General features: G+C 42.5%; 1 non-coding gene across 1 annotated transcript; it reads left to right on the top strand.

Moving 5' to 3' along the window:
• The first annotated feature begins 134 nt into the window (after positions 1-134).
• LOC126413598 (U4atac minor spliceosomal RNA) lies at positions 135-277 on the top strand. The gene has a single exon (XR_007575383.1). It is a non-coding gene; the product is annotated as a U4atac minor spliceosomal RNA (small nuclear RNA).
• The last annotated feature ends 12,977 nt before the right edge of the window (positions 278-13,254 follow it).

Below are 13,254 nucleotides of genomic sequence, written 5' to 3'. Positions count from 1 at the left end.
CACCAAGTGTGTAAATCAGTTTTTTAGTAATGATAGCCTAACCTCTGTAACCTGTACATGCTTCTTAAACACTTTTTTACGTAAAGATTTTATTAATAGCATGTATTTCCCACTTGGTTTTGACACTAAATTGTAGTATCTTTGTTTGGGAGAGCAAAATGTCCAATGAACGTATAGTGAAGACATTACTGCTAATACCTGTCCTTCTATCACTAGTGTATATGTTTCATTTCCCGGAATATTTGTGGCCAGGATCTCTGTCTCAATTTTTCAACAACAACATGCTTAATGCCTCTTTCGAATCCGATTTTGAGGCTTTCGAAGGACGTAGTCATACAGTGAGCTTTGTGATGAACCAATAATACTAGGATACCATGCAACTACCTCTTTCATCTCGTCATTCACCCATCATTCAGGGTAGAATGGACTTTTGATGTACAATCATGAACGTAAGTGAGCATGACAATAAATATTATGTGTGTATGCTGAATATTAATAAAACCGACGAACTGTAGGGACGGATTCCTGATTGCAAATGGAAGAAAAAGGTGCTGTGAAGATGTGTTATGGGACTTAACATCTGTGGTCATCAGTCCCCTAGAACATAGAACTACTTAAACCTAAGTAACCTAAGGACTGGTTAGACACTGGACTCGCATTCGGGAGGACGACGGTTCAATCCCGCGTCCGGCCATCCTGATTTAGGTTTTCCGTGATTTCCCTAAATCACTCCAGGCAAATGCCGGGATGGTTCCTCTGAAAGGGCACGGCCGACATCCTTCCCCATCCTTCCCTAATCCGATGAGACCGATGACCACGCTGTCTGGTCTCCTTCCCCAAACAACCAACCAACCAACCTAAGGACATCACACACATCCATGCCCGAGGCAGGATTCGAACCTGCGACCGTAGCGGTCACGCGGTTCCAGACTGAAGCGCCTAGAACCGCTCGGCCACACCGGCCGGCTTCAAAGGGGCGTCGATGGGATTGCAGTTGACAGGAGACACATAATCGTACTTTGGGTTACACCACGGCGACGGGCCACTTGCCTGGAAGTTGTACTAGGGTTCGTCTCAGAATCCTGTACAACCTCATCCTCCAAATCTGGTGTGCACAGTCCGCATCCTCCTTGCTCGTTCGTCTGTCTGATAGGATTCGTGATCACACAATCGCCCAAAAAGGGCTCAAAATGTTGTATGATGAGTTTGGTGTCTGTGAAGGTACTTGTTTTGGTACAGCCGTGCTGCGTCTTGGCCGAGCACAAACACCATCTCGGCTTGTTCCCGACATGGATACCGGACCATTCTGCTGTTTGCAGTACGCTGCGTCAGTCACACAGCCTGCAACGCATAAGGAATTTGCGGCACGTGGTCAGAGGAACCGTCGTTCGTCGGCGCCATCTGCCGTGTCAGCGATGCATTTCCGGACACGTGTTCGTAGGACATTTTTTCCTCCATTTCCAGTCAGGAATCCGTCGGTGCAATTTGTCAGTTTTGTTTTATTAATGAAATGAAATGACCGTGTCGCATTGCCCCGTTCGCGGAAGCTCGGCAGCCGGGTTGCATGTCTTCTTTCAGGTGACGCCACAATAGGCGACTTGTGTGTCGGTGACGATGAGATGACGAAGAGGAAAATACAACACCCAGTCCGCGAGAGGAGAAAATCTCCAACCCGGCCGGGAACCGGATCCGGGTACTCTGCGTGATACGCAAATGCGTTACTATTCAGATAACAGGCAGACGGTTTTATTAAAGTTCACCCTGTGTATGGAAGGTACACGGTAATAACCATCAAGGTCCATCGTGATCTAAATTTACTCTCAAAATGATGGAGAACAGCAACCAGCCGTCCTTTCCTTTCAGGCTTTATTAAAGCAAATCTAAATTTCAGCTGGTAAATAGCCACTATCAATGCAATGCAGCGTTTCAGAGTTTTAATACATTGACGTAATAGGACGTGTATTAAAACGCAGCGCTGATAATGGATAGTTACTAGCCGAAATCTAGTTTTTCTTTAATGAACCGTGGAAGGAAAAGACGACTGATCGCTGTGAAAGTAATGTTTTCTGGCAGCTAAGATGGCGGGTGTGGGTTTAAAGTTTCTGACATCTTGACTACACCCCTTGTTTTTACCTTCACGGTTAGTAATCAAAGTATGTACCTGAACAATAGTCAGTACAAAAATTACTTTAGCAAGTAATGCGTAATCGTTGATCATATTTATCTGACCCGAGAGTCTAAATTTTTTTATAGCTATGTCTATGTCATCCGCAAAGACAGGAACCTTTGTAGAGTACTGTGATCCAATTTAAACGGTCGTAGTAAACATCCTCTTCAAAAGATCGCGGTAGAAGTCGGCACAGAGAAACGAAAGATATCTGTGGGACAACCATATTTTTAGGGAAACACACTGAAATCAGTTACAGCAGTAACAAACACCCATAAGTATTATTGATTCAAATCTGAAACTACTAATGATGAATAATAGGCAGCCGCCGAAAAGGGTAAAGAAAAGGAGATAAAGTAAAGGACACTGGTGATTTCCCTGAATCAGAATCTATTGCTATAAGTAAAACTACTGAGGATAGTTCAGTAGAAGACTACTATAAATATAGCAACAGGTGACGCATAAAAGTCATTTGCAGCTAATTAAAAGACACTGGCTTATTGGTGAAGGAAGAAAATACTAGAACACAGAGGACATGAAAAGAAACCGGCAGCATGGATCGCCTTATGAAGTCAACAGAAAATGCAGGGAATCAGTATCATATACAGGGTGACAATCATTGAACTATATGGAAAAAAAGTAAATTAGTTGCAAACTACGGCGGGCAGACACTTTATTCAACATGTAAACGTCACTACATATTACGAGGGTTTGAATTTAAATAGTGGCAATTATTTATTCGCAACCGATACAAAAGAGTTACATGTTTCCACCTGTTACTGTCCTTCAAAGTAGTCACCAGCGTTGTGTGGAATCCGTTGCCAGCGATGTGGAAGGCGTGGTATACCGTTAGCAGAGCCTGTTCTGTTGATGGAGCGAATGGAGTGGTCTACTGCTTGTCGAATCTCTGGAGCAGTTCTGAATCGAATGCCACGAAGTAGTTCCTTCATCTTCGGAATCAAATCAAAGTCACAAGGTCTTAAGTCCGGGGAGTGTGGTGGATGGTACAGTACTTCCCAGTCGCATTGACTGAACAGAGCAGCCACAGCTTGCGCTGTATGCCCCCGTGCATTGTCGTACAAAATGATGGGTGGGTTGTGCAGAAAGTGTGGCTGCTTCTTTCGCAAAGCTGGTCGCAGGTGATGCTCCAAAAACGAACAGTGCATTGACGGTCTGCCGTGGAGGAACGTAATGCGTTAGGATAACACCATCACAGTCGTACACGAAAATCACCATAACTTTCAACATACTGCGGCTCTGACGCACTTTCGACTTTCGCGCCGACCTATAATGACGCTATTCGTTGGACTGGCGTTTCAGTTTTGGCTTCGTAGCATTCGCTTCTGAACTGTTCCAGAGATTTCACAAGCAGTAGACCGCTACATTCGCACCATTAACAGAACAGGCTCTGCTAACATCTTCCACATCGCTGGCAACAGGTTCTACACAACGTTGGTGACTACTTTGAAGATCAGTAACAGGTGCAAACATGTAATTCTTTTATATCGGTTGTGAATAAATAGTTGCCACTATTTAAGTTCCAACCCTCGTGTAACAAATTTGATAAGCCTGCCACCATTGGCGATTCTGTGGTGCAGACGAATAACGAAATTCCGCATGAACAGCTGAAGCGTCGGAACATCGAATGGCTGTTTTCAATTCAGCAATGGTTTTGGGGTTATTGCCTTACACCTTGTCTTTAACATAGCCCCACAAAAAGGAGTCGCATGTGTTCAGATCCGGAGAACATGGCAGCCAATCGAGGTCTATGCCAGTGGCCTCTGGGTACCCCAGAGCCAGAATGAGGTCCCCAAAGTGTTCCTCCAGGACATTAAACACTCTCCTGCTTCGATGGGGTCGAGCTCCGTCTTGCATGAACCACATCTGGTCGAAATCGGGATCATTTTCGATAATGAGGATGAAATCATCTTCTAGAACCTTCATATACTGGTCGATAGTTCCCGTGTCATGAAGGAATAACGCACCGATTATTCCGTGACTGGACACTGCACATCACACAGTCACCCGTTGAGGGTGAAGAGACTTCTCGATCGCGAAATTCGGATTCTCAGTCCCCCAAATGTGCCTATTGTGTTATTGATGAACCCATCCAAACGAAAGTGGCCTTCGTCGCTAAACCAAACCATATTCACATCAAAGTCCTGTTCGTCAATTCTGTGAGCAAGTGTTGGCGAAACACAACCGCTGTTCCGTGGCCATGGGGCTTAGTGGTTGATGAGTTTCAATTTTTTATGGGAAGAGATGCAGGTCTTCAACAAAAATTTGTCGCTTTGTCTCCTCGTTGATTCCTACCTGTTGTGCAGATCGTCTGATCGATTTTCTGGGGCTGGTTTGAAACACAATGCGTGTCTTCTCGATATTTTCAGGAGTTTTCACCCTTTTTGGATGACTGACATTGCCAACACTATCATCGGGAACACTACCCGTTCTCTCAAACTTGCGAATTAAATATTTGATTGTTTGCACACTTGCACCACTTGTCTTCATCTTGAACTCTGTCGCAGACTTCCTTTGATCCGCTGTTGGGCTGTTATTTCTCGCATAATAGGCCATCACAAGCGCTACACGCTCAGACACGCTGTACAGTGACATTTTCTCGTGTAAATGGCAGACAACAACATGCGCTTGCGCATACTAATTCCCATCATGCCCCGCGGCCAGCCGTGCAGTTTGAACGTCCTAGCGCAAACCGTTCGGAAGTTATAATGATATTCTTTCATATAGTTCAATAATTGTCACCCTGTATTATTATGCATATGGCAAGATTATATAATATTATGAGGAAGTGAAAAGTGGAGATGTTCCGTACAAAATGGCTATCATGATGACAAGAGAACTTTGAAAGTCCGTAAGACAGATAAGGTCTTTCACTGACTGATTGAAGAGGAGAAGGTAGGGCTGTAAGAGCTTGTTACAGCGGTCATTAATTTTAGTTCAAGTAAATCAGCACATGTCGGTGAGATATATTCAGAAATCCGTAAATCTATGGGAGTTACAAGGTGAATTGATTTTGTGTCCGCATAGAAAAAACAAGAAACTTGTTGTCCGGTTCCTAGAAAAGTATTATTAGCACCCTTTCAAACTACGCATGAACTGATGAGTGCATTGAAGAACGAAAACAAAAACTGAGGGATGCTGGATGAACATCGGGGTGCATTGAGGAAAAAAGAAAGGGACGCAAGGAGAAATTCTGAGTGTGTGCTTATAATGTAAGAAATAATAAAGAAAATTAGGTAATCCGCAAGGAAACTGCGGACTAGCAGAAAGATTTAGAACGATTTGGTGGTGTAAGATAGTCTGAACAAGAATGACTTAAGAGTTGGAGTAAAACTGTGCTGCATGCATCACCTTCAGGCATCAGTTTTAAAAATGCAGCTGATAGGACGACTACCAAATCCATTAGTAACTGAAAAGTTGTCATTCTACTGGCTGTGATGGTGTTTCTAGCAGAATGTGAACTACTACGCCAAATCCGTCTTTTTTTCCACTCAGGGCATATTTCCCAAAGCATTTAACGCTGATCCATACGACCGGAGGTAAGTAAACCACCTCTTATTGCAGACTTATTTCACTCCTAAACGTGGCTGCCTGACTGAAGGATACCGAAAAGTAGATCGAACCAATGGAGACACTGCTATGTATTATTTCATTCCTATAAACAAGGCCCCGACTTTAAACATATGACTCTCTCTGTACAGGATTCATAATATGTGTGCTAGTATAGAATGTGGACAAAAGCGGAAAGCGGTGACGTCTGGAAGTTTGGGTCTGTCCAGGAGATGTGGTCGGTTAAGGCGGCAGCTTCCGTAAAGCTGCAAATCCGGATTCGAGTCCCAGCCTGGCACACATTTTCATTGTCATCAATCAATTCTGAAACTGGAGTTTCGCGATTATAATTCTTGTATTTTATAGTCCAACGATCGCGGCAACGCCTGTTCCTTCAGAATGACTTCAATAATATCTCCCTTACATAGACTGAGTCTTATTTTAATAACAGAAAGGAGAAGGTCGTATAGACAGTGTCACAGCGATGTAACTAACCTCAGAATGGGGTCCTACAAGGATCGATATTGGACCCACTCTTGTTTTTAACTTACATAACTGATCTACAAATGGTCTTAAAAAATGATTCAAAAAGTGTTATGTGTGCTGACTATAAAAGCATACTAGTGTATTTTACCAGAGACAGTTCAGGTGAAAACTGAACAAGACAAATGGATCACAGCGATGAAATACTCAGTGTAAAATTTAATAACTAGTTATTTTCCTGTACCATGGATCATGTATCCGGTTAATGATATGGAATGAGCCGGCCGTGGTGGCCTAGCGGTTCTATGTGCTACAGTCTGGAACCGCGCGACCGCTACGGTCGTAGCTTCGAATCCTGCCTCGGGCATGGATGTGTGTGATGTCCTTAGGTTAGTTAGGTTTAAGTAGTTTTAAGTTCTAGGGGACTCATGACCTCAGAAGTTAAGTCCCATAGTGCTCAGGGCCATTTGAACCATTTTTGATGTGGAATGAGTCATTTTACATTCAAACTGCATATCCATATGTAAGTGTGGCTACATGCTAGCGATTTACAAGTTTGTTTACGCGACTCGTTTCAGGATGTTTTGTCATTACAAGTATCCGTCATCGTGTTGCTGTAAAGACAAGTGTGTTGGCTTATTTACCAAATTTTCATTTTCTGCCAGATACTGGTGCAGTGCACTGAGAGCAAATAAAGTATTTATACAGCAGAAGCGAGAATTACGAATATTGTCTAAAGTCGATAATCACACATCTTGCAGGTTTTTTAAGAATCTTGGAGTTTTAAAAATTACTTCCCAGTACATTTACTCTTTAATCGGTTCTGTTTTCGTCTATAAAAATAAGTTTCAGCTGATCTATGATCTGCACAATTACGGTACGACACCAGAGAGTATTACCCATGTAGACTTTACCTCCGTGTCTAGGGTTCTGAGCGTAATTCCGAAATCTGGCGCAGATGTATTCAAGAACCTCAATCTAACATAAAGGAAGAAATTGGGAATAATGACAACTTATAAGGAAAGTGAAACTCATACGTCGTTACCCAATCTTTATACACTAATTAGACATCCAAATTTATAGACTGAAGTCCTGTTTTTACGTTTCAAGTAGCAGTATTCATTGTAAAACTGCTTGACACGTTGTAATGTATTGTAAACATGACTCTATATATATAGATGTAGCAACTTATTTCTTAATAATATACCATTGGAGCCAAATAACCATTAAACTACCGGTAGGTAGCTGATCAATGGAAGAAGGAAGTACAAAAATGTTCAGGGAAATACAGGAATACAGAAATACAAGTCGCTGAGGAAGGAAATAAGTAGGGAGCTAAGTCGAAATGGCTGCATGAAAAATGGAAGAAATCTGCTGTGGCCGCCCACTTCAGACATCGTAGCGCCTACTGCATCGGCATCCCACCAACACGAAATGCCTGCACCACAGGGCGTATAATCACCAGGAAAACCTACGTCGTCTGTGTTGTCAACATACATACTTACCGGCGGTCACAACACGACACAAGGCCAGTCTCCATTAAAGGCCGCCGGGGACCGCTACCCGTCCGCGGAGCCTGCAGAACAGCTTCACCAGAGCTCGCAGCTAGCCAGGAACTACGTGTACTTTGATACGACAGGCACGTGATCGCAAATAGTTCCGGCAGATACATCCACGAAACGGTCATTATAAGGCTGCGTACTGCTGGGAAAGGGCAGTCCGACGCACCGCTTAGACTGGGTTGATTTCGGGGGAAGAGACCAAACTGCGAGGTCATCGGTCTCATCAGATTAGGGAAGGATGGGGAAGGAAGTCGGCCGTGCCCTTTCAAAGGAACCAACCCAGCATTTGCCTGAAGCGATTTAGGGAAATCACGGAAAACCTAAATCAGGATGGCCGGACGCGGGATTGAACCGTCGTCCTCACGAATGCGAGTCCAGTGTGCTAACCACTGCGCCACCGCGCTCGGTGCACCTCTTGGAAGCGTACAGAGCTGCTACGGCAGCCACGGCCGGATGCCCCTTCTAGCTGGACGATCTCGGGCAGGTGGACGCGGTATGTCTTGACATTGTAGAATTGTTTGATTGTGGTCTCTCCCCGTGAAGAGTAGGGTCTTTTCTTTTATTATTTGTTAGTTTATATTTGTGACGATCCGCATTTGGGATCCAGTCTGTTGTGCTTTTGGATATTGTATTATTGTTTCGTTTTGGTTTAGGGACTTGTGTTTTCTGCAGCGCAGATTCTTCAAAATCGAATAAGACATGACTGTCGGAAGGACTGACTCAGCATACAGGAAAGTCAAAACAACCTTCGGTGACACAAAAAGTAAGGGTGGTAACATTAAGAATGCAATGGGTATCCCACTATTGAATGCAGAAGAGAGAGCGGATAGGCGTAAAGAGTACATTGGAGGCCTCTATGTGGGGGAAGATTTGTCTGATGTGACAGAAGAACAAACAGGAATCGATTTAGAAGAGATAACGGATCCAGTATTAGAATTTAAGAGAGCTTTGGAAGACATAAGGTCAAATGAGGCAGAATGGATTGATGGCTCTATCAGAATTTCTAAACTAACTGGGAGAAGTGGCAGCGAAACGACTATTTACGATGGTGTGTAGAATTTATTTGCCTAGGGACGTACAATCTGACTTTCGGAAAAATATCGTCCACACAATTCCGAAGTCTGCAAGAGCTGATAAGTGCGAGAATTATCGCACAATCAGCTTAACGGCTCATGCATCCAAGTTGCTGACAAGAATGATATACAGAAGAATGGAAAAGAAAATTGAGAATGTGCTAGATAACGATCAGCGTGGCTTAAGAAAAGGTACAGGCACGAGAGAGGCAATTCTGACGTTGCGGTCGATAATGGAAGCAAGAATAAAGACAAATCAAAACACGTTCATTGGATTTGTCGACCTTCACAAAGCGTTAGAAAATGTGAAATCATGCAAGATGTTCGAAATTCTGAGAAAAATAGGGGTAAGCTATAGGGAGAGAAGGGTAATATACAATATGTACAATGGCCAAGAAGGAATGATAAGAGTGGACGACCAAGAACGAAGTGCTCGGATTAAAATCGGTGTAAAACAGGGATGTAGTCTTTTCCTGCTACTGTTCAATCTGTACACCGAGGAAGATATGATGGAAATAAAGAAAGGTTTAGGAGTGAAAATGAAATTCAAGGCGAAAGGATATCACTGATACGATTGGCTGATGATATCGCTATCCTAGGTGAAAGTGAAGAAGAATTACATGATACGCTGAATGGAATGAACAATTTAATGAGTACAAATATGAACTGAGAGTAAATCGAAGAAAGATGAAGTAGTGAGAAACAGCAGAAATGAAAACAGCGAGAAACTTAGCATCAGGATTGATGGTCACTGAGTAGATTAAGTTAGGGAATTCTGCTACCTGGGTAGCAAAATAACCAATGACGGACGGAGCAAGGACGACATCAAAAGCATACTACTCCTGGCAAAAACGCATTTCTAACCAAGAGAAGTCTACTAGTATCAGACATAGCCCATCATTTGCGCAAGAAATTTCTGAGAATGTACGACTGGAGCACAACATTGTATGGAAGTGAAACATGGACTGTGCGAAAACTGGAACAGAAGACAATCGAAGTATTTGAGATTTGGTGCTTCAGTCGAATGTTGAAAATAACGTGGACTGAGAAGCTAAGGAATGAGGAGGTTCTGCGCAGCATCGGAGACAAAGGAATATGTGGAAAGCACTGACAAGGAGAAGGGACAGGATGATAGGACATCTGTTAACACATGAGGGAGTGACTTCCATGGTATTAGAGGGAGCTGTAGAGGGCAAAAACTGTAGAGGAAGACAGAGATTGGAGTTCATCCAGAAAAAAATGAGATTGTAGGTTGCAAGTGCTACTCAGAGATGAAGAGGTTGGCAAAGAAGGGGAATTCGTGGCGGGCAACATCAAACCAGTCAGGAGAGAGAGAGAGAGAGAGAGAGAGAGAGAGAGAGAGAGAGAGAAATACAGCAGTTTTTTAATACAACTGAGGAAGCAGCAGTTGTTTTCAAGTAGCAGCTGTATTACTTTTTATTTTAATTTAACTTGCGTAAGCTCGAACAGCATTAAGCAGTGTAGTCTTTTTCACACAAAAGAAGCTAGCTGAGGGGCTGAAACATGTGAAAGTCAAAAATGAAAACAAATGGTGTTTTGCTGAAGAAAATGTTATAAAAATAGTGTTTATTTACATATAAAGTATGAAATAGGGAAGTATTAAAATAATGGTCCATGAAAGTAATCAACCAAAACCAAGAAGAAGGGACAGGTTAGTAGAACACTTGACACAAAATTTAGGACTTCTTCAAATATGACAAATGAAGCCGTAGTGCGGAAACCAGGAAGAGCAGAAACAAAAATTAAATGTGTTATGAAATACGTTATGAAGAGTGCCAGACGTGACGGATATTATATCACACCGACCACATAATTCGTTGTTCAAGAATGACAGAAAAGAAATGACTATTGTCCTCCTGTCGCTACTTGCATACTACTAAATTCCGCTTTCCGACCTCTTCCCATTACCACATTTCGAAGTATTCCCTGCAGCGGAATCGCGATGGTGAGAGATAAAGGCTACAAACAGTAACCCGATAACCGCAAACTGGAGGCAGATCTGGTGTCAAATAGGCGCCTGGTTACCCTTTCCGATACGAGAAATTCGTTTTATACAGGGGGCGAAACTTGTTACGTAAATTGGCCTTTCCTTGGAAATTGGATAAATAAAACTTTCCGGATTGAGACAATAAATTCCGATGGTGTATCTCATGAATACATTCATGTGTACGCAGACACCGACCCCTGACTGATGTCACCGATAGATATTTCCTCGCGCGGCCCGGGACACGTATTTCCGCAGAGCGGTTTCTGCTTCCTGCACGGGGGATGCATTTATGCCACGCGCTCCAGAATAGAATATCTGCGACATGATGTATATTCTTTGCAGGTAGAACGGATAAAGAATGTTATGCTCATATAATATTGACCTCCAAGATGTAGGGCGCTTTACACTATTTTGTTTAGACCGCTATACGAGGTGTGGCTAGAAAAAAACCGGACTAGTACTGGTGAAACAATAAAACGAATGCAATAAGGCTGAAAGTCGCGTGGCCTGTCACGTGACTCTCGCTCCGCCTACTGCTCGAGTTTCATCTGCCTCCTGCACTCAGTCTGCCCGTGGCGTCTGTTTTAAGTAGTTGACGTTTTGTCTGTGCGTCGGAAAATGTTGAGTGTACAGAAAGAACAGCGTGTTAACATCAAATTTTGTTTCAAACTAGGAAAATCTGCAAGTGATACGTTTGTAATGTTACAACAAGTGTACGGCGATGATTGTTTATCGCGAACACAAGTGTTTGAGTGGTTTAAACGATTTAAAGATGGCCGCGAAGACACCAGTGATGACACTCGCACTGGCAGACCATTGTCAGCAAAAACTGATGCAAACATTGAAAAAATCGGTAAACTTGTTCGACAAGATCGCCGTTTAACAATCAGAGCAGTGTCTGAGTTAACAGGAGTTGACAAGGAAAGTGTTAGGCAGATTCTTCATGAAAGTTTCAACATGAACAAAGTGTGTTCAAAAATGGTTCCAAAGTGTCTGACAATTGAACAGAAGGAACGCCGAAGAATGATTTGTTCTGACATCCTGGAAAACATTGAAAGTGATCCCACCTTCTTACAAAATGTTATTACTTGCGATGAATCGTGGTTTTTTACTTACGATCCCGAAACTAAACGCCAATCGATGCATTGGAAAACTCCTGGTTCTCCACGACAAAGAAAAGCACGAATGTCAAAATCGAAATTCAAGGCAATGATGATTGTTTTTTTTTGGCATCAAAGGGATTGTGCACATTGATTGGGTACCAAAGGGACAAACAGTGAATCAGCATTACTACATTAGCGTCCTGGCTACCCTACGTGAGCGAGTACGGAGAAAACGGAACGATTTGTGGAGAAAAAAGTAATGGATCCTTCACCAAGACAATGCCCCAGCTCACAGTGCGTTGTCAGTGAAGACGTTTTTGGCAAAACACAACATTCCCATCTTAGATCATCCACCCTACTCACCTGATTTGGCCCCCTGTGACTTTTTTCTTTTCCCTAAAGTCAAGTCAGCTTTGAAAGGAACTAGATTTGAGACTGTTGAAGCAGTAAAAGAAAAAGCGACGGAAGTAATGTATGGACTTACCGAAAATGATCTGCAGCATTGCTATGAACAGTGGAACATTCGTATGGAGCGGTGTAGAGACCGAGGAGGAGAATACATTGAAGGAGATAACATGAAATTGTAAATAATTGTAAATAAATGTTTTTTCCAGCATCAGTCCGGTTTTTTTTCTAGCCGCACATCGTAGTGTGTTGTGATTATGCCATCAGCACTTGATACTTACTGTAAGCCATTGTCAAGAGTTTGAACTGGAGAGAACAATCAGAAACTTGCCATACTGATTTGTATCTGTGAATGAAAAGTTGTGTTAATGTCCCTGCAGTTTGAAAAATAGAAGAACGCTATCACACTGTGTACCATAGGACTTGAATACGCATTACACTTATTTATAACTACTAGTTTTACATCCACAACTTGAATATAAGCCAGTTTATTACATTACTGTGAAAAGTCAATTGAGATATGAAAGAGAAGTAGAACTAGTTACTGAAAGTGAACATATTGGAAGGGTGGGAGCAAGAACAGAAACGTAGACAGGGGAAGGCAGACAGGATGTACATGGTGGTGCAAAGAGGAAGAAGATGTATTACTGGAAGAAATCTGATCTTACACAGTGCAATAATGAATGGTCTCAACAAGTTTGTATTCTCAACAATCGAAGCCCTCCGAAAAGATATGGCCATTTTTTGATGATGATATTACGACATCACTGTTACATTCAAAAACCAATATGCTGCAAAATACGATAGACTCATTGATGTGACTTCAATTGAAATGAGATCATTTATTGAAATATTTTTACTTTGTGGTTATATTGAAGTACCACGG

The sequence above is a fragment of the Schistocerca serialis genome, chromosome 7 (assembly GCF_023864345.2).
Source record: "Schistocerca serialis cubense isolate TAMUIC-IGC-003099 chromosome 7, iqSchSeri2.2, whole genome shotgun sequence".
NCBI classification, from domain to species: Eukaryota; Metazoa; Arthropoda; class Insecta; order Orthoptera; family Acrididae; genus Schistocerca; species Schistocerca serialis.
This window is presented reverse-complemented; position numbering and strand designations above follow the sequence as displayed.